The following is a 20,917-nucleotide window of genomic DNA, read 5'->3' on the forward strand; positions in this document are numbered from 1 at the left end:
GCTGTGTCTTCTCTCAACCTAGGGCTATAAAAACCACAGTTTTCTGGTTTAACTCTTCTGCTACCAAATTCTGCCTCTTTGCCATTTCTTTCATCCAGGAGGCCTTCACTGGCACCCTTTGTTCCAGATTAAGTTCCCCCACACTCTTCTTTACTCCCCTCTTCACAGCACATACTGTGATTGCTTGTTCATCTGTGTGTTGCTCCACTGGACAGACCATAAGCTCTAGGAAAGTATACACCTCTTGAATTCACAGCTGTCTCCTAAGAACCTACCACGGTGCCAAATACAAAGTAGGTGCTTAAAGGAATTATTAAGGACTTCCCTGTAGCTCAAATGGTAAAGAATCTGCCTGCAAAGCAGGAGAACAGGGTCGATTTCTGGGTCAGGAAGATCCTCTGGAGAAGGGAATGGCAAGCCACTCCAGTATTCTTGCTGGAGAATCCCATGGACAGAGGAGGCTGGAGGGCTACAGTCTGTGGGGTTGCAAAGAGTTGGACATGACTGAGCAACTAACACACACACAATAAGGGAATTACCAGTTGGTAATAGTCAAGAAACAGACTTACAATTGCTTTATTAAAAAGATGAAAAATACAATGCTAAAAAGATTAACATTTGACTGTGTGGATCACAATAAACTGTGGAAAATTCTGAAAGAGATGGGAATACCAGACCATTTGACCTGTCTCTTGGGAAACCTGTATGCAGGTCAGGAAGCAACAGTTAGAACTGGACATGGAACAACAGACTGGTTCCAAATAGGAAAAGGAGTATGTCAAGGCTGTATATTGTCACCCTGCTTATTTAACTTATATGCAGAGTACATCATGAGAAACGCTGGGCTGGAAGAAGCACAAGCAGGAATCAAGACTGTCAGGAGAAATATCAATAACCTCAGATATGCAGATGACACCACCCTTATGGCAGAAAGTGAAGAAGAACTAAAGAGCCTCTTGATGAAAGTGAAAGAGGAGAGTGAAAAAGTTGGCTTAAAGCTTAACGTACAGAAAACTAAGATCATGGCATCTGGTCCCATCACTTCATGGGAAATAGATGGGGAAACAGTGGAAGCAGTGTCAGACTTTATTTTGGGGCTCCAAAATCACTGCTGATGGTGATTGCCACCATGAAATTAAAAGACGCTTACTCCTTGGAAGGAAAGTTATGACCAACCTAGATAACACATTTAAAAGCCGAGACATTACTTTGCCAACAAAAGTCTGTCTAGTCAAGGCTATGGTTTTTCCAGTGGTCATGTATGGATGTGAGAATTGGATGGTGAAGAAAGCTGAGCGCCGAAGAATTGATGCTTTTGAACTGTGGTGTTGAAGAAGACTTTTGAGAGTCCCTTGGACTGCAAGGAGATCCAATCAATTCATCCTAAAGGAGATCAATCCTGGGTGTACATTGGAAGGACTGAGGTTGAAGCTGAAACTCCAATACTTTGGCCACCTCATGCAAAGAGTTGACTCATTGGAAAAGACCCTGATGCTGGGTAGGATTGGGGGCAGGAGGAGAAGGGGATGACAGAGGATGATGGTTGGATGGCATCACTGACTCGACGGACATGGGTTTGGGTAGACTCCGGGAGTTGGTGATGGACAGAGAGGCCTGGCGCGCTGCAATTCATGGGGTCGCAAAGAGTCAGACACGACGGAGCGACTGAACTGAACTGAACGACAGGAAAAAAACAGTGATATGAGCTAGAAAAGCTCTACCTTCATAAAACATGGAAGATGTCACTAAAAAGACTTTCTTGCTGAATCCTGAATATTGAATAGAGGATCCCCAGAGAAAAGGGGACATTTCACATGGAGGAAACCAAATGTGCAAAGGCAGCAATGTACTTGTTCCCAAACTGTATCAATTATGTCTCTGGCAACCATCCTTTTCAAACCTACAATAATTCCCTAATTCAGGCCTTCTATACCCATTGAACCACTGCAAAACCTTCCCTCCCACCTCCAATTCCCTCTACCTATGACTGCCTAAAGTACAGACTAATTATTCTGTTCTCTCTGCTATGAATAAATAATGCTGTTGTTTAGTTGCTAAGTCATGTCCGACTCTTTGTAATCCCATGGACTATAGCCTCTCAGGCTCCTCTGTCCATGGGATTTCCCAGGCAAGAATCCTGGAGTGGGTTGCCACTTCTCTATCCAGGGGATCTTCCCAACTCAGGGATCAAACCCCAGTCTTCCATATCTCCTGCATTAGCAGGTGGCTTCTTTACCTCTGAGCCACCAGGGAAGCCCCCAAATAAATAATATATACATACATAAAACTCTATATGTCGGCAAATTTGGAAAACTCAGCAGTGGCCATAGGACTGGAAAAGGTCAGTTTTCATTCCAATCCCAAAGAAGGGCAATGCCAAAGAATGTTCAAATTACCGCACAACTGCGCTCATTTCACATACTAGCAAGTTCATGCTCAAAACCCTCTAAGCTAAATTTCAATAGCACGTGAATCGAGAACTTCCAGCTGTACAAGCTGGATTTAGAAAAGGCAGAGGAAACAGAGATCAAATTGCCAACATCCACCGGATCACAGAAAAAGCAAGAGAATTCCAGAAAAACATCTACTTCTGCTTCACTGACTATGTTAAAGCCTTTGACTATGTGTATCACAACAAACAGGAATACCAGACCACCTTACCTGCCTCCTGAGAAATCTGTATGCAGATCAAGAAGCAACAGTTAGAACTGAACATGGAACAACTGATTGGTTTAAAATTGGGAAAGGAGTACATCAAGGCTGTATATTGTCATCCTGTTTATTTAATTTATATACAGAGTATATCATGAAAAATTCTAGGCTGGATGAAGCAAAAGCTGGAATCGAGACTGCAGGAGAAATATCAATAACCTCATATATGCAGATGACACCACCCTTATGGAAGAAAGCGAAGAAGAACTAAAGAGCCTCTTAATGAAGATGAAAGAGGACAGTGAAAAAGCTGTCTTAAAACTCAACATACAGAAAACTAAGATCATGGCATCTGGTGTCATCACTTCAGGGCATATGGATGGGGACCAATGGAAACAGTGAGAGACTTTATTTTCTTGGACTCCAAAATCACTATAGACAGTGACTGCAGCCATGAAATTACAAGATGCTTGCTCCTTGGAAGAAAAGCTATGACAAACCTAGACAGCATATTAAAAAGCAGAGACATTACTTTACTGACAAAGGTCTGTATAGTCAAAGCTATGGTTTTTTCAGTAGTCATGTATGGATGTGAGAGTTAGACCATAAAGAAGGCTGAGCACCAATGAACTGATGCTTGTGAATTGTGGTGTTGGAGATTCTTGAGAGTTCCTTGTACTGCAAGGAGATCAAACCAGCCAATCCTAAAGGAAATCAACGCTGAGTAGTCATTGAAAGGACTGATGCTGAAGGTGAAGCTCCAATATTTTGGCCATCTGATGGGAAGAGCCGATTCACTGGAAAAGACCCTGATACTGGGAAAGATAGAAGGCAGGAGGAGAAGGAGACGACAGAGGATTAGATGGTTGGATGGCATGACCGATGCAATGGGCATGAGTTTGAGCAAGCTCCGGGAGTTGGTGAAGGACAGGAAAGCCTGGCGTACTACAGTTCATAGAGTCGCAAAGAGCTGGATATGACTGAGCAACTGAACAACAACAACATAAAACTTCTCACAGCTCTCCCTTGCCCATGAATAATCATGTTCACATTTCACACCAAGTCACCTAAAGTCTCCATGGATACAGCCCCTAACTAAGGTTTTCAGTCTTGCATGTACCTCATACTAACCCATTCTACTACAAACCCATTCTTCATGCTTTCAACACATTGGACTACTTGCTATTATCCAGTTCTACTTCCCATTTTCACATTTCCATGTTTGCACTCATTGTACTAGCTATGTAGTTCACAATAATACTATACAATAACCACAAATCTCAGTGGCAAACAACAATAAGCATTTATTGCTCATGTACCTGGGGTCAACATCTAGGTAGCTCTGCTGGTCTTGGATGGACACCCTCATAAGTCTAGGGCAGTGGTTCTCAATCAGGGGTAGTTTTCTCTCATAGGGGGATATCTGGAATGTCTGGAGACTTTTTTGCTTGTTACAACTGGAGGGAGGTGGGTGTTACCAGCATCTAGTGGGTAGAGGCCTGGGAGGATGCTAAACATCCTAAAATGGACAACCCCCACAACAAAGAATTAGCCAGCTTCAAATGTCAACAGTGCCACTGTTGAGGAACCCTGCTAGAGGTCCTGGCTGTTTGCAGACCTAGAATATAGCCACGTCTGGGACAACTGGGGCAACTTGGCTGTGTCCATGGTCGTTCATCTTCTTTCAGGCTGTCTCAGGCATCTGGTCACAGCAATGGCAGAGGAGCAAGAGAAAGCTGAGTTCCTCAAGGCATTTTACAGATAAGCTTGGAACTGACACATCATCACTTCTGCCACATTCTATTCCCCAAAGCAAGTCAAACGCCTTCCCCAATCCACAGGGTAGGGAAATAGACTCCACCTCTTTAGTAAGAAGAATTGCATTCACTTGGCAAAGGATGCATATTGGACAGGATGAAGGTGGGTGCAACCAACCATACTCATTCTCTTTCCTCTATGAGGGAAATCAGAATTTGGAATTATAAAAGTGTTCTATGCTCTCTGCTCCCTCTTGTTTACATTTGTCTTTGGGTATTTAAAATATTACAGGCTTCCCTAATGGCCTGGATGGTAAAGAATCTACCTGTACTGCAGGAGACTGAGGTTCATTCCCTGGGTCGTGATGATCTCCTGGAGAAGGGAATGGCACCCCACTCCAGTATTCTTGCCTGGAGAATTCCATGGACAGAGAAGCCTGGAGGGCTACAGTCAATAGGGTTGCAAAGGGTCAGACATGACCAGATGACTTTCACTTTTGTTTACAATAGCCAGGACATGGAAGCAACCTAGATGTCCATCAGCAGACGAATGGATAAGGAAGCTGTGGTACACATACACAATGGAATATTACTCAGCCATTAAAAAAAATACATTTGAATCGGTTCTATTGAGATAGATGAAACTGGAGCCCATTATAAAGAGTGAAGTAAGCCAGAAAGAAAAACACCAATACAGTATACTAATGCATATATATGGAATTTGAAAGATGGTAATGATAACCCTATATGTGAGACAGAATAAGAGACACAGATGCATAGAACAGTCTTAAGGACTCTGAGGGAGAAGGTGAGGGTGGGACGTTCTGGGAGAATAGCATTGAAACATGTACATTATCATATGTGAAACAGAACACCATTCCATGTTCGATGCATGAGACAAATGCTCAGGGCTGGGGCAATGGGATAACCCAGAGGGATGGGATGGGGAGGGAGGTGGGAGGGGGGTTCAGAATGGGGAACACATGTAAAACCATGGCTGATTCATGTCAATGTGTGGCAAAAACCACTACAATATTGTAAAGTAATTAGCCCCCAACTAAAATAAATAATTTAAAAAAATAAATAAATAAAGAGGTTACTCTAAATTTTGCATCTAAAAGGAAAAACCATCTGTCTCTAAATGTTGTGAGTGATGAGGTGAAATAAAGGTGGTAGTCAGTTTAAAAATAAATAAATAAATAAATAAAAATAAATAAATAAAATATTATACTTTCTGTTACCTATATTCAGGGCAGCCAGTAGGCACTGAACCAACTATCTGTGACTGGCATCACTGTAATTGGATTATTCTGACTGGTTGGTGCTATGCTGTTTTAAAAACAGTTAACTTTTCTTGCTTTTGTTTCCTCTTATTTGTAGACCTGCCTATTTCCTACACTGAGAGGAAGAGTCACTCATTTGAAGCAAGAATCTATGTCTTATTCTTCCTTGGGCATTCAGTGCCTGGGAGTACCTAGCACATTGTAGGTGCTCAAGATTTTTTATTAATGAATGTATTCACATAAAGAACACTCTATGAGCTTACACTCTGGGACATCTCTGTTTTGATGCAGAAAAAACAAAGATTCTCCTAAAAGAAACCGTTGTCAAATGTGCTCGGGTATCTGGAGTTTCATACTCTTCTTTAGAGTCCACCATGAAATACTGATTATTTTAGTCCATCATACGAACTAGGAATGATGTTGTTGGCAGAAACTATAACTATATTCCCAGGATGCACATCCCTTCACACACCCCCACAGAAATAATGATTAAAATATGCTTGAAATCTTACATCTGCCAATATTGCCCTGTGCAACCAACTGTTGCTTGTTTTATCATCTGCTAGCTTCTCCACCCTGGCTGCACAGTGGAGTCACTCGGGGGAAACTTTTATGAAATAACAGTGCCCAGGCCCTGATCCAGATCATTTTAAATCAAAAGCTCCCAAGTGATTCCAATGTGCAGCCAGAGCTGAGAACTGCTGAATTCAAGCTCTCTGCTAACAGGGAGGCAGTAATTATTATTGCATGCTGATTTTTAAAAAAATAAAATTTGAGAAAACCCAAAATCTCTGGAAGATTTTGTTGCAACAAAAAGCTCCAAATCAAGCAAAATTTTGAGCAACATGGGTTTAGGTATAAATGGTCCATATCGTGAGTAATCATCTGTAAAAGGTAACAGTCTTGGCTCACAGGCTCTTTTATCCCTGTATTGTTTATTGTTGCTATCGTTTGCACTTTTATAGTTTAAAAGACTTGATCCATTTTGGAAAATATATCTAGAGAGACCATCTTATACTCACTGTTTATCCAAATAGATTGGATTAGGTTAAATGATTATACATCAGAATATCTCCTACTGAATTCCTTATACATAAATCATGATACAGGATCAACTACAGTTAGAAGTACATGTTGATTCTCTAGCAACTTACGGTGGTTAAAAATTCTTTAATGCTCCTCCCTGCAAAAAGTGAAGCCTACTTCCCCTCCTTTTGAGTGTGGGTTACATTTAGTGACTCACTCCTAAGGAATACAATTTGGCAGATATTGAAGCCTGTGAAGTCTGTGGCCAGGTCACAATAGGATTATGGCATCATCCTGACTCTCTTAAATCGCTCATTCAGGAAGGGTGTGAGTTGTCACAAGGACACTCAAGCAGCCCTACAGAGAGGCCTGCATGGCAAGGAACTAAGACCTCCTGCCAACAGCCAGCAAAGATCTAAAGTTCCTGCTCACATAAATGGACTGTCTCAGAAGAGAATCTTTGGGGCTCTCCTGGTGGTCTAGTGGTTAAGATTTCACTTCCCAATGCAGGGGGAGCAGGTTCGATCCCTGGTCAGGGAACTAAGGTCCCACATGCCCCAGGGTCAAAAAAATAAAACATAAAAAAAACCAGAAGCAATATTGTAACAAACTCAATGAAGACGTAAAAAAAAAAGAAGAGGATCTTCTAGCCCCAGTCAAGCTTTCAGGTGATTACACCCCAAGCCAACATCTGGTTTGTAACCTCAAAAGAGACCCTGAGACAGAACCACCCATTTAATCTTCCTAAATGTCTGACTCACAGAAACTGGAGAAATGATAAATATTTGTTGACTTAAACTGCTAAGTTTGGGATTAATTTGTCATGCAGCAATAAATAACTAATGCACCATCACAAAACTTTTAACAGTTTTCTTGACAAGTATCCAGAAGTGTCTTTTCTCTTACCTCTCATCTTAATTCCCTTCCTGTGTGTCTCAGGAACCTTGTCTTCTCAGTCATTCCTTCTCACTGTGATATAATCAGTATCTCCCCTCCGCCTCTCTCAAAGTCATTGAATATGTTCAAGTCTCTCCCACCTTCACGTACAGGACAAAACAAATCCTACTATAATCTTGTACGCCTCTCCCCCTGCTGTTTACAGCTGTCTCCTTTCCTCACTGTCAAGCACCTCAAAATTACCATCTACGCTCCCTCTCCCAGCTTTTATACCTCTCACTAAGCCTTAGATCACTGCAGTCACTTAAAATAATTTACACTATCCTCTTACAGCCAAAGAACACTGTTCCTTAAACATTCTTGAATATCTTACAGTCTCCTCCAATAACACATTAAAACTTGAGCTCATCCTCTTTATCCTCACATCACTCTTCTTCCTATGTCCCCTGTCTACCACCCAGTTGACCAAGCCATAAATTTGGGAATTGTTCTCAATTTCTCCATTTCTCTCATCTCCCCCATCCATTCAGTCATTAAATCTCACCCATGTTACATCCTTAATGTCTCTCATATTCACACCCACTTTGCTGCCATGATCACTTATCTATATTCCTGCAACAACCCTCTGGCTTCCCTGCTTAAGTTACCAATCATCGTGATTATTCCCTTCCTTGCCACCAAAATCATCCTCCCACTCACTCAGAAGTATCCGACTCTTTTGCAACCCCATGGACTATAGCCTGCCAGGCTCCTCTGTCCAGGAATTCTCCAGGAAAGAATACTGGAGTGGGTTGCCATTCCCTTCCCCAGGTGATCTTTCTAACCCAGGGATTAAACCTGGGTCTCCTGAATTGCAGGCAAATTCTTTACTATTTGAGCCACCAGGTGTCTGTTCCTTACTTTTGGTTATTCCCCCTTGCTTACAGACAAAATCTAAACTCCACTTTAAAATACTAATAGCTGTCAACATCTATTAAGCACTTGATTAAATGTCAAGCACTTTTACAGGTGCTTATGTGTTAACTTTTTAATCCTAACAGTTCATGAGGTAGGCACTGAAAATAGTCTTTACCATTTTACAGATGATGAACTAAGGCAGAGAGATGCTAAGTAAGTTCCCCACAGTCACAGAGCTAGTAAAATGGAATGGCCAAGTTTTGAACTCAGGCTGTGATTTCAGAGTCCAGCCCTTTTATCCAACACCAAACCCTTAGGCATGGCTCATAGGTCTTCATGGGTAGGACCCAGTATTTTTTCCCAGCAGTCCTTTCCAAATGCTGTTTTCTGGGGCCCTGCTGCTTCCTGGACATACCCTGCTCCTGCAAACCTCCACGCCTCTGCTCAAGCTGTTCTCGTGATCTAAAAGGCCCTTCTCCAGCCCTTGCTCTCATCTCTCCTCACCCTTACCTTCCCCATCCAGTTGACAACACAGGCTCACTTATCAAGACTCAACCCAATGCTCATCTTCTCAAAGACACTGATCCTGATCCAGGGAGAAATGTTGTCTTCTTCTTTTGCAGCTACCAGGAACCACAAACACTTCATGATAGACTGGAGTATTGCTTGAAGAATATTCCCTCCCCTCCCCTTGGGAGAAGAATGCCTTGCCCTGTCCCACTGCCTTGGCCACATCACTTGCTTTGGCAGTGGAATGTGAGTAGATGTCATGCAAGTGGAGACTTTAAATCTGTTGCATGATTTGGCTGCGCTCTGGTGTACCTGTCATTCACTTGCCATGCAGGTATCTCCCAGGTAGTCTCTGGGCCAAGGAGAACAAACACACATGAAGCAGATCTGGACCCAATCCACAGGCTTGACTCAAGTGCAGTCAACCCAGAGCTTGAAGCAGAACTGCTCCAGCAGACCCTTGGATCCATGAGAAAGAAAAAATAAAAACTACCGCTCTCTGCCTCTGTGAGTTTTGGTGGGTGACTGATGTGTCACACTGCACTATTGTACCAAGAGTCAACTAATATATACCTTAATTTCATGTGTCTTTTTACATGTCTTGAGGACTGGGAACAGTGCTGACAACATTATGAGCTCTTAGTAGATTTAACATAAAACTCTCTTTTTTTAATGTATGTATAATGTATAATTCAGAATTTTTTAGTATTTTCACTAAGTATTATAAATAAATGGGCAACCATCACCACCATCTAATTCTAGAATATTTCTATCACTCCCAAAAGATACTCATAAGTATTATTAGTCTCTTAGTAGATTTTTAAATAATTAGCAACTTAATAAATGATATGTAAGAAAATTCTTAGAACTCTTATTCCAAACTAGCATCATGATATAAACATTGCCAAAATTAAAAAAAAAAATTTTGAAATGTGTCTCTATTAGGGTATGAGATTATTTTGTAATTTTATCTTTAAAATAATTTATACTCACATTCTCCATATATTTTAAATATCAATACTTAATACTCATATATTGCATTGCAAAGCAATGCTCACTGGGGGATTTAATTTTCAATCTACAGATCACAGAGAGATGCTTACATAAAAAACCACAAAGCATTCAGGAGAGAAAAAAAAAAATGTCACACAGTTCAAAGCTATCAGTAACTGATGAAAATGTGACATAGAAACTGCTTCTGCACTTTAAAAAATTATCTTGGTCAAATGCCAAAAATAAAAAACTCAAAATTTCCACTAGTGAGGACCAGAGCTTCAAAAATTAGCAAATCTACACTTTAGAATAGAAATGTCAAAATCCAAAAAAATGACAGGATTGAAAAACGATTCTCACTGAATAATTGACACCACACTTAAACACTGTTACTCTTTATAACAAAGAAAATCATGTGTAAAACAAAACCCTATATGACAAGCTCCGGAGAAGGCAATGGCACCCCACTCCAGTACTCTTGCCTGGAAAATCCCATGGACGGAGGAGCCTGGTAGGCTACAGTCCTTAGGGTCACTAAGAGTCGGACACGACTGAGCGACTTCACTTTCACTTTTCCCATTCATGCACTGGAGAAGGAAATGGCAACCCACTCCAGTGTTCTTGCCTGGAGAATCCCAGGGATGGCGGAGCCTGGTGGGCTGCCGTCTATGGGGTCGCACAGAGTCAGACACAACTGAAACAACTTAGCAGCAGCAGCATATGACAAGCGCATTTCACTCAATTATCAAAGAGGGAAAGACAGAGGTCTTACTTCAGAGAGAAATTCCATAAAAGAGATGCCTTTGGAAATAAGGTTTATTAAAGACTTGAATGTGCTTAGTCACTCAGTCATGCCCGACTCTTTGCGACCCCATGGACAATAGCCCGCCAGGCTCCTCTGTCCATGGAATTCTCCAGGCAAGAATACTGAAGTGGGTTCCCATGCCCTCCTCCAGGGGATCTTCCAACCCAGGAATCAAACCTACATCTCCCACATTGAGGGCAGATTGTTTACTGTCTGAGCTACCAGGGAAGTGGGACAAATAAAAAACTCATGTTACAGGATATTCTAAACTCAAAAAATGTATTTTCTACATACATAAAAAGCACCTTAGACTGTGTTTTGCTGTGCTACATGAAACTATTTTACCATTTAAGAAACCCAGAAAACCATCCCTGTGACCACTGCTATACCTCAAAAAAAAAAAAAAAAAGGGAAAATTTAACCAAGGCGGAGCAAAGTAACCAGTGAGCTTCAAGCATCCTGACTCCACCTACACTGTCCGAGGGGTTTTTATTTTTACCCTCCTCTTTCCCGTACAGGCTCTGCCCAGGATCCAGTTGCGCTGTGCCAATCTGGGTCACTCAGCCAGAGGATCAGTGGGCGACAGCCGCCAGACCCGCGTTTAGAAGCCCACATGCCTGGGAGTGCGCAGGCACAGGCGAGCCTTCTCCAGCAAGCAGCAACTGTGTGGTTTTGCTATTTCTAGGCTTCAGGCTCCACAGAATACAGCCTTACGTGAGGAATATGAAATTGAATGGGAGAACAAATCAGCTTATGGTGTCGGATGATCTCATTTCTAAAATTTGTTAAAAACGCCTCTTTTATATAATTCAGTAGACTAGTCAGTGTATACTGAATGGAAAGAAGAACTGAAGGACCCAGGTTGGACCGCTTTTTCAGCTTTCTTAAGGCATAATTGACAAATAAAATGACAAGATATTTTAAATGTCTGTCATGATGATCTAATACATTTACATATTATGAGAGGATTCCTTCCATCTAGTTAATTAACACATTCTGTCACTTCATATATTTATATATATATGTTTATGTATATTATATATATGGGATTTTTCTGGTGAGAACATTAAGTTCTCTCTTAGCAAATCTCAACAACACAATATTATCAACTACAGTTGCCATGTTACACATTAGATATTCATCTTACACCTGAAAGTTTGTACCCTTTTACCAACCTCTCCATATTTCCCCCACCCTCAACCCCTGGCAACCACTTTTCTATTCTCCATTTTTATCAGTTCAACTTTTTTTTTTTTAAGATGCCACATATAAGTCAGATCATACAATATTTGTCTTTCTCTGTCTGATTTATTTCACTTAGCATAATACCTGCAAGGTTCCTTCATGGTTGTCACAAATGGAGAGATTTTCTTCTTTTTTTATGGCTGATTAGAATTCATTGTGTGTGTGTGTATGTGTGCGTGTGTCTGTGTGTGTGTGTATAGATCACATCTTTCTTATTCATTCATCTCTTGATAGACACTTATTAATAGGTTGTTTCCATATCTTGGCTATTGTAAATAACGCTGTAATGAACAGGTGCATATATTTTTTGAATTGGTGATCTTATTTTCTTTGGGAAAATACCCAGAAGTGGAACTGCTAAATCATATGGTAGCTCTATGTTTAACTTTTTGAGGAACCTCCATACTGTTTTCCATAGTTGCTGCACCAATGTACATGCCTACCCACAGTGCATAAGGGATCCCTTTTCTCTACGTCCTCACCAACACTGGTCCTTTACCATCTTGTTGAGGACAGCCATCTAACAAGTGTGAGGTGATGTCTCATTGCAGTTTTGACACATTTCCCTAATGGTGAGGGATGTTGAGCACCCTTGCATGTACTTGTTGGCCATCTGTATGTCCTCTTTAGAAAAATGTCTGTTCAGTTCCTCTGCCTATTTTTTAATCAGATTGTTTGTGGTTTTACTATTGAGTTGCATGAGTTACATTATTTTTTAATCAATGCTTCAAAATCAGTGTTTCACTCAATCACATCTTTACACCTCATAGAACCAACTAGGTGCTGAGTTGGGCACCTGACACTCAATGATATCTCTAAAACTGACCCTTTTCTAGTCTTTTAAACAATCTGTTAATGCCTTTTTTAACCAATCTAGATTATAATCCCAAGCTCAGCTCCAAGAAGGAGCCACTGTTCTGAGTTTTTTTTTAACTATTTCCTTGCTTTTCTCTACAGTCTTGCTCCCATGAATGCACTCCTATGTACTACTGAATTTTAATTAAAATGTTGGTAACATTTGTTGGCTTCCCTGTCCTTCCTATCTTCCAGAGCTTGCTCAAACTCACATCTACCTTCTTATCATCTATTTCCCTCAAATTTTCCTTTAGGGAATTCACCACTTAACTGCTGGGTAGCAGCCAGCGGTGAGGATGAACATACCATCCCTTAGGAGGGATGGGCCAAGGTGGATCCTGATTGGCTTAAGCTAATCAATTTATCTATTCCCCCGGTGATTATGAAAGAGGGATGTGTCTCCGTTCTCTGCCCAGAGGGTGTAAGTAGAACAGGAGGACTGGAATTGCTCTTGCCCAGCCAAGCCTGCAAGGAGAAAAACCTGAACTTTCTGGGAAGGAGGAGGGCAGGTATAGATACTTACACAAAGCCTGAGCATAAAGCCATGCAATGTGCTCGCTTCGGCAGCACATATACTAAAAAAATAAATAAATAAATAAAGCCATGCAATGCACAGCACAGTTGAAAGGCCGAGAGAATCCTTGTCCTTACTGATAACCATAGAGTCACTGAATCAACCTCCTCTGAAGTAGGAATCTACCTCCAGGCCCTCAGTAGGTCAATAAACCATCTTTTTTTTCCTAAAGCCAGTTTAGGTTGAATTTCTGCTGGTTGCAACAGAATAGTTAGTTTAGTTTTACAAACTAAAACACACAAAAGAATTTTTGAATGAAAAAAATTACTAAACACACTCATAAAAAAAGCATGAATAAGAAAAATTTTTGACACATTATACAATTCACAGCTTCTCGTGGAAGTTAAAAGTCAGTGGTTTACCATGGCTGATTCATGTCAATGTATGGCAAAAACTATTACAATATTGTAAAGTAATTAGCCCCCAACTAAAATAAATAAATTTATAAAAAGAAAAAAAAAAAGAAAAGAAAAAAAAAAAAAAAATGAGGCCTCATCTGGATGAAATAACTCCCCCTTCTAGGTGGCAGCAACTATCAGGCAGTATATTGGATGAAGAGATTCACTTGGGGACTTTCTTTAAAATTACTGAAAACATGTTCAAAGCCAACACAGGCCTCCAGCATCGAGTCATCATCCACACTTCCACTTGCCCCACCTCTTCACTACTGCCCCCCACCACCAATATCCCTTAAGGTTGCCCTTGGTGAAGAGACTGGATCACAAGCCCATTGTGTGGTGGTTACAAGCACAGATAAAGCAGTCAGACTGCCTGGGTTTGAAGATCAGCCCCACCATCTAATGACTGTGTGATTTTAACTATTTACTTATTTCTCTATAAAATAAGAGGAAAAAGAGTTTGCACCTAGCTTACAGGATGGTTGAGAAGCTAAATGCTTAGAATAGGGCCAGTCAGCAGTAAGTATAAATGACGGTCATGAACTATGATAATTTGAGGACGTTTACAGAAAATCTGATCCTTGGCCTCCAAGAGAGAGCCAGCAGCCCTGAGGAGCCCACCTCCTGCGCCAGGCTGAGCGGCCCTCCTTCCACGGCCTTCATCCTGCACCTCTCTGGCCCTGGCTCCCCACACTCCCGCCTCCCAGGGCTCTTTCTTTGGAGTCTTCGTCCATCCCCCAGCCTCCACCTGGAACACAGTCTCCTGCTCCTTTTTGTCTGGTCAGTCCCTATTCATCCTTCAGGTCTGAGCTTAGCAGCACTTCCTCACAGAAGTGGCCCGAGTCCCATACACGGAAGGAGGCCCAGCCCTCTCTGTGTCCACGCGACCTCCTGTTCCTTTTCTGAACACACTCCACACACACACACACACACACACACACACGCACACATGCACATATGAACTCCAGGGGATCTTCTCGACTCAAGGATCGAACCCACACCTCCTGCATCTCCCATATTGGTAGGTGATTCTTTACCAGTGAGCCACCTGGGAAAACACTTGAAGTACTACCAACACACAAAATCCCTAAGAAAGATGCCTCAGGGAAAAAAACTGCACTATTTCACCTCTTCTCCAAAAATAGGAGGAGCTTCTGCGTTCTGTGTTCAGCTTCTGTGTTCAGGCTCTGTCTCTCTTGGTAGAATGTAACTTCTCAAGGGCAGGGACCACCTTTGTCTTACCTACTCCTGAGTTTCTAGGATATGCTCAGTAAATATATGATGAATGAATGAATAATATCCCAAACTGAGACCAGTTGCCAATACATAAATATAGACGGGCTCAGGAAGGCCACAATAGTTACAGCCTAGATGCCAACAACCCTCAGACAAACTACCTACACTTACCCTCAAGTCTCAGTTTCCTCATTTTCCAACTCACCTCCCAGGAGCTTCATACCCACAACAAATCACTCTGGTAGGTTTCCTTGAGGAGAAGGATGGTACTTCAAGTACTGTGTGTGTGTGTGCTCAGTCGTGTCCATCTCTTTGCGACCCCATGGACTGGAGCCCACCAGGCTCCTCTGTACATGGGATTCTCCGGAGCAGGTCGCCATTTCCTACTCCAGGGGATCTTCTCGACTCAGAGATCAAACCCACACCTCCTGCATCTCCCACATTGGCAGGTGGATTCTTTACCAGTGAGCCACCTGGGAAGGCCCTTGAAGTAATACCAACACAGAAAATCTCAAAGAAAGATGCCTCAGGGAAAATAACTGCACTATTTCACCCCTTCTCCAAAAACAGGAGGAGCTTCTCTGGGGAATGTTGTCTAGGGTCGTCTGATGGTAAGAAGGAAATGTAAAATTCCTTAAAAACTTTCCTTATGACCCAAGATTCTAAATTCCAGCATCAGGAATCATCCAGCTGTTGTTTTACACATCTCTGTCTGTGATCTGAACAAGTGAGTAGAGAAAGTGAGTCTGCACAAAACATTAAAATCCAAATATTTCCACTATAAAACAAAGCAATTCCTGAAAATGAATGAATAATGTCCCAAAGTAAGACAAACAACCGAAAACCTCATATATTGCAAAATCACACATTAAAAAATAACAAGGCTGATGGAAAATTTAGAGTTGGGGCAGAAGGCTCAAGTCCCATTCAACTTTGTAACCAGGCTAACAAAAACAATAAGAAACTGAGAATTACTAGCACATGTAAAAAGATGTTTTCTACTTCCTCTTATAGAATAAATGTGGGACTTGTACCAGAAAGGAGAATGGGGTCAAGAGGCAGGATGGAAAGGGTGTGAGGAAAGACTTAAGCTACTGCATTATGAAGACAAGATAAAACACAGAAAGGTCTGGGAAAATCAAACCTTTTAATAAATGCAAAACCAAATGGAGCCCAGTGCGAGAACAAGGTGACACTGCCTCCCTGGTTCACTTAACACTAGTCTTCTTTGCTTTCAATTACTGCTAACGGGTAATGCCAAATACTAAGGTACTAGGAAAACCTCAACATGAACCGTTGCAACTTGTACCTTGTAAGCATCACTCCCTACTTCCCAATTGCATATGCAGTAATTCACACTACAGAACCATAAACTAACTGGCACAGCCAATTGTATTTGCTCAGAACACCAGAGTCCCATGCCAAGCAAGAGGGCTGAGAGTGGAGCTGCAACCAGGAAGTACCAAAAGGCTGAGCCAAGAGAAGTACCACTGCAAGGGGCATTGTTTGAGGGCCCTGGAGCCACATCAGATCAGAGTCCTGACCCATCTGCCTGCCAGCCTTAACATTAATGAAACATACTGGAATAGTCACAGCAGAGACCCTTGAACTGAGTCAGTGGGCAACGGATATCTGTGTTACCCAAAGACTAAATACAATGACAAATGTAGAACACCCAGCCCAATGCCTGGCAGAGACACATACTAACCACACATGCTTTTCTTCCTCCTGTTAATAATAGTTTCTGGTCTAGGACCACTGAATATAGACAGGGAACCAGATCTCAACCAAGGGAAAAGAGACTGGTAAAGAGAAAGGAAGTAAAAATAGTTCCACCTATCGGACATGGTTTATTCTGCTCCTGTAATGGTTTTTCATCACAGTCCTAACCACTCTATTGCCAAAATTTATCTTTTTAAAAGCAATGAAAGGGCTCCAGTTTCAGAGAATGCACTTGGGAGTCACAGAGGTGGAACTGTTTCCTAGCAACCAACAGTATGATGCACATAGAAGATGCTCACTAAACAGCTGCTAAGGGAATGAGGAAGACAGGGGAGGGCAGGTCATCTGCTTGCTTAGATGGCTGGGATCTAAGCAAGCAGATGGTTGCTTTTACTTCTAAAGCATAGCAGGCACCAGCCCAAGCTCAAGCTCTGGAACAAAACTGCCTGGGCTCAAATCCCAGCTCTACCACTTATTAACTATGTGACAAATCAGTAACATTCCTGAGTTCCAGTTTTCCTATCATGTAAAATGGGCATAAAATGGTGTTTACCTGAGAAGCCCCTTATGTGCCAGGCACAGTGCTAGGTTATATGTTATATTATATTATGCTATATTATATTACATTATATATTATAACCCAAGCACCTAGACAAGCACTGCCCTATGATGTGTTCTACAAGTGTGTTATGTTAACTATTATATTTATTTGGCACTGAACTATCTACTTTATCATTTTACATTATCACATTCCGTCAACTCTTGCAACATGATGAATCAGGCCTCTACTTGTCACCCACCCCTCCGATTTATGACATCTTGCAAGGTTCCTGAGGAAACAGGCGGCAACCACATCTGTTGGTTGATAACATTCAGCCCCACAAGCTCTTTTTTTCATTTTTCTGTAGGAAAGGCAGAGAGGATGCCATTTCTCAGTGTTTCCATTGGGTCATGACAATGAATGCTCACAGTCATAGTCACTGATTAATGTCAGCTGCTGGTCATTAGTTTTTGTGGGGGGCATGGTCCATTTAAAATACCTATCCAATAGGAACTTACCCAGATGACCACTATCATAAAAGTCCTCCGGGCTATTTCTTTATCTAGATCCTACAACAGGGGAGAGAGAGGAGGCTGACTGACTGGTTGAGGTGGGGACACCAGGAGGTGAGAGTCCTGGGGCAGAATGCTGGGAAGCAAGCATGTTTATTTGAAGAAAGGAGATGTTTGCTCTCCAGCCCCGCCAACAGGAACGCCAAGTGCAGTGAGCACAGCCCTACCCCAGTTCAACCTGAGGGGAAGGGTGGCCTCCTAAATAATTCCTTCAACTGATATCACCTACCTAAGAGCCAAGAGTGGAATCACTTTTCCAAGTGTCCAATCACTGACTGTCTCCAGGCAACTACTGAGTAAACGGCTTTTTTTAATCAGTCTTTTAAAAAAAAAAAAAAAAAAACCACTTTGCTTCCCGTCAGGGCAGCAACAGAGTCTATTTTCTCTGCCACAGCAGAGTCCAAGTGCCAATCAGGCAATCATAGCTGGGCACAGACTCACTAAGAAATCTCTCGGGCAGTGGGGAATGCAGCTCTGGGGCCCTATCAGGAAGCAGAGAGAATAAACCAAGGAGGAATGGGATGGTCACCAAGACCCACACCATGGCCACAAGAGCTCTGGGGTTTAGCAAAGTAGGCAGACCCCAAGTAACAATATATTCGTTACAATGAAATACGACAACGTTTCTAACAGAGGTGAATTCTAAATGTCAGGTATGCACAGAGGATTAGTGGGCTTAGAGGAATCAGGGAGTCTGTCTCAGAAGCAGTCATAGTTAAGCCCTGTCTTAAAAGGATTTGTCCCTGGAGAAGTGGAGAAAGGGCATTCCAGGGTACCCCTACCTGAACCACCATTCTCCCCTTCCTCCTGAGGAATAGGACCCAGATTATTACCTAGGAATACCCTCCTTCCCCTGCAATCAAGAGAGGTCATTTTACTGAAATCCCAGGCAATAAAACAGAAGTAGAAGTGTCAGAAAGAATTGTCTGAACGGCATCTTATAAGGGAAGGATGCACTCTTTATTTCCCCTTTCTCCACTCTGCTTCCTGGAAAGGTGATATGATGGTGAATCTCCAGCAGCCATGTTGGACCATGTGGAAGGAGGAGGGGCAGGGTCTGGAGATGATGGGTTTGAGTGTTAAAAGAACTCTAAGTCACAGGGTTTACAACTAATGGGGCTCCCAGATGACATGCAACTTTATTACTGTATAAAGCACCTTCTTTTAGAGGCATTTGGGGGACAAGCTCCCAAATCAGAGGACATCTGTGGGTCACCACCCGAAGTCTCACACAGAATTGCTCTGCTTACTCACTAAAAAGTAGGCAGGTTTCCTGCAGTCCCTTCTCACCTCAGAGCAGAGTGCAGATTCTACAGACCCTATTCTGTGGAAGAATTTTAATCCCAGAGTCCAGGTTCAAATGTAAATCCCAAAGTTCTCTCTGCCATTTCTTCTAGAAGAGGGTCTCTGATTTACTGTGCCTTGATCCTAAGTGCTCCAGTCGACCATCAGGCAAACCCTACTCTGAGTGGCATGCAAGAATATTCAAGCACTTCTGACTCAGCTCCCTTCTCCACCTGCTCTCCTACACACATGCTTTCAACACACTTGGAGAATTGTTAGAGCATAAAAGCATGTAAGCCCTTATCTCAATAAATTAGCATCAATCTAATTCCCCTCTCAGCACCCGCCGATGGTCTTAGCTTAAACATTACTTTCACTATGAGCCCTTGTCTGCCTAAAGTTATTTTCTCTTAAGTCCCTCATTCTTTGTTGTCATAGCAATTATCCCAATTTGTTGTTATGAATTTATTGTTTAAGCTCAATGCCCACCACTTCTACCGCATTGTGTATTTCCTGTGGACAGGAATCATGTTTACTTTGTTCACCATCTAACCTTGGTTCTCAGAACGATGCCAGTACATGGTTAAAGCTTAGTTAATACTTTTCAGGAAATGAATTTTAAAATCCGCTTAAAACACTTTCACACATTAATGCTTATCTTCACCATTAATGGTTATTTTTAGTATTTACACTGAAGTGAACTTACAAGTGAAGGGCTTCCCTGGTGACTCAGTGGTAAAGTATCCACCTGCCAAGGCAGGGGACGAGGGTTCAATCCCTGGGTCAGGAAGATACCCTGGAGAAGGAAATGGTAACCCACTCCAGTATTCTTGCCTGGGAAATCCCATGGACAGAGGAGCCTGGAGGACTACACTCCTTGGGGTCTCAAAAAGTTGGACACGACTGAGCTCACACGCACCAACTTATGACAACCAAGTATCCCAAATAATTATGTTCATATTTTAAACCATCTGACTGAACCTATCCCAACCTTCATTCAGTTTCCTATTAAATGAAATAATTAATTGAATACTATTTTTAAAAATACTTCTTAGGAGAGGAAAAGAGAGCCATCTACTCCACAATAAATAAATTCAATTCCTCACTTAGTGCCCCACTAGGTAAAAAATAAGGCTGAGGACTTTTTTATAACAGTATTGGGATGTAAAAATAAAAAAGCCACAAGCCCGTCTGCCCTTGACCTTTATTAAAAAGAAAAACAAGTGCAGGTCTATTCTTGCATGGTCTCCTAATGGGCTATTTAGGGATAGATGGGTGGGGTACATCCCTAACTGCTAAGGTTGACCAGGAGACTGAGCTGCCTCCGACAATGGCTGTTAATGTCATAGTCAGAATGCAGAACCATGGAAACATGGAGCTTTCTCAGTCTAACCAATATTTTATCCTTAAGGTCCCAGTGTAGATGAAAGGATATAGTTTTGTTGATAGTATAAGTTTAGTGCACAAAGGTGTCAGCCAAGCTATTCCTTAGGTACATGTTGTATGACTACTTCCCCTTGGTTTTTCCCCTTATGCCAAACATAATTCTCCTAGATTCTATGGCCACACCATCAGGGTTAGCTAGCTGCATGAGGACATCTCTTTGGGAGTGTTGTTTTCAACAATGCAAACATGGAATTTTACCAGAGCAGAACTGAACTCCATGACAT

At 41.9% G+C, this 20,917-nt stretch overlaps 1 protein-coding gene and 1 long non-coding RNA gene across 30 annotated transcripts in view; one reads left to right on the forward strand and one right to left on the reverse strand.

Moving 5' to 3' along the window:
• LIMCH1 (LIM and calponin homology domains 1) overlaps positions 1-20,917 on the reverse strand; it is a 385,789-nt gene that overhangs the window by 337,727 nt on the left and 27,145 nt on the right. For 7 of the 29 annotated variants that reach the window (XM_081591132.1, XM_081591116.1, XM_081591094.1 and 4 more), the window contains exon 1: positions 6,847-6,933. The exons of 20 other annotated variants lie outside the window; for them this stretch is intronic. The gene's annotated coding sequence lies outside the window, so the exon portion shown is untranslated. Of the gene's footprint in view, positions 1-6,846; positions 6,934-16,836; positions 17,066-20,917 lie in introns of those variants that run through there. 2 more of the 29 variants (XM_081591105.1, XM_081591275.1) reach the window with 1 other exon arrangement.
• Positions 7,037-11,745, forward strand: LOC145545911 (uncharacterized). Its single transcript, XR_014082329.1, has 3 exons — positions 7,037-7,386; positions 9,136-9,529; positions 11,339-11,745. It is a non-coding gene; the product is annotated as an uncharacterized LOC145545911 (long non-coding RNA).

Source organism: Giraffa tippelskirchi, chromosome 1 (assembly GCF_054371585.1).
Source record: "Giraffa tippelskirchi isolate mGirTip1 chromosome 1, T2T-mGirTip1v1.2.pri, whole genome shotgun sequence".
In the NCBI taxonomy this organism is placed as follows: Eukaryota; Metazoa; Chordata; class Mammalia; order Artiodactyla; family Giraffidae; genus Giraffa; species Giraffa tippelskirchi.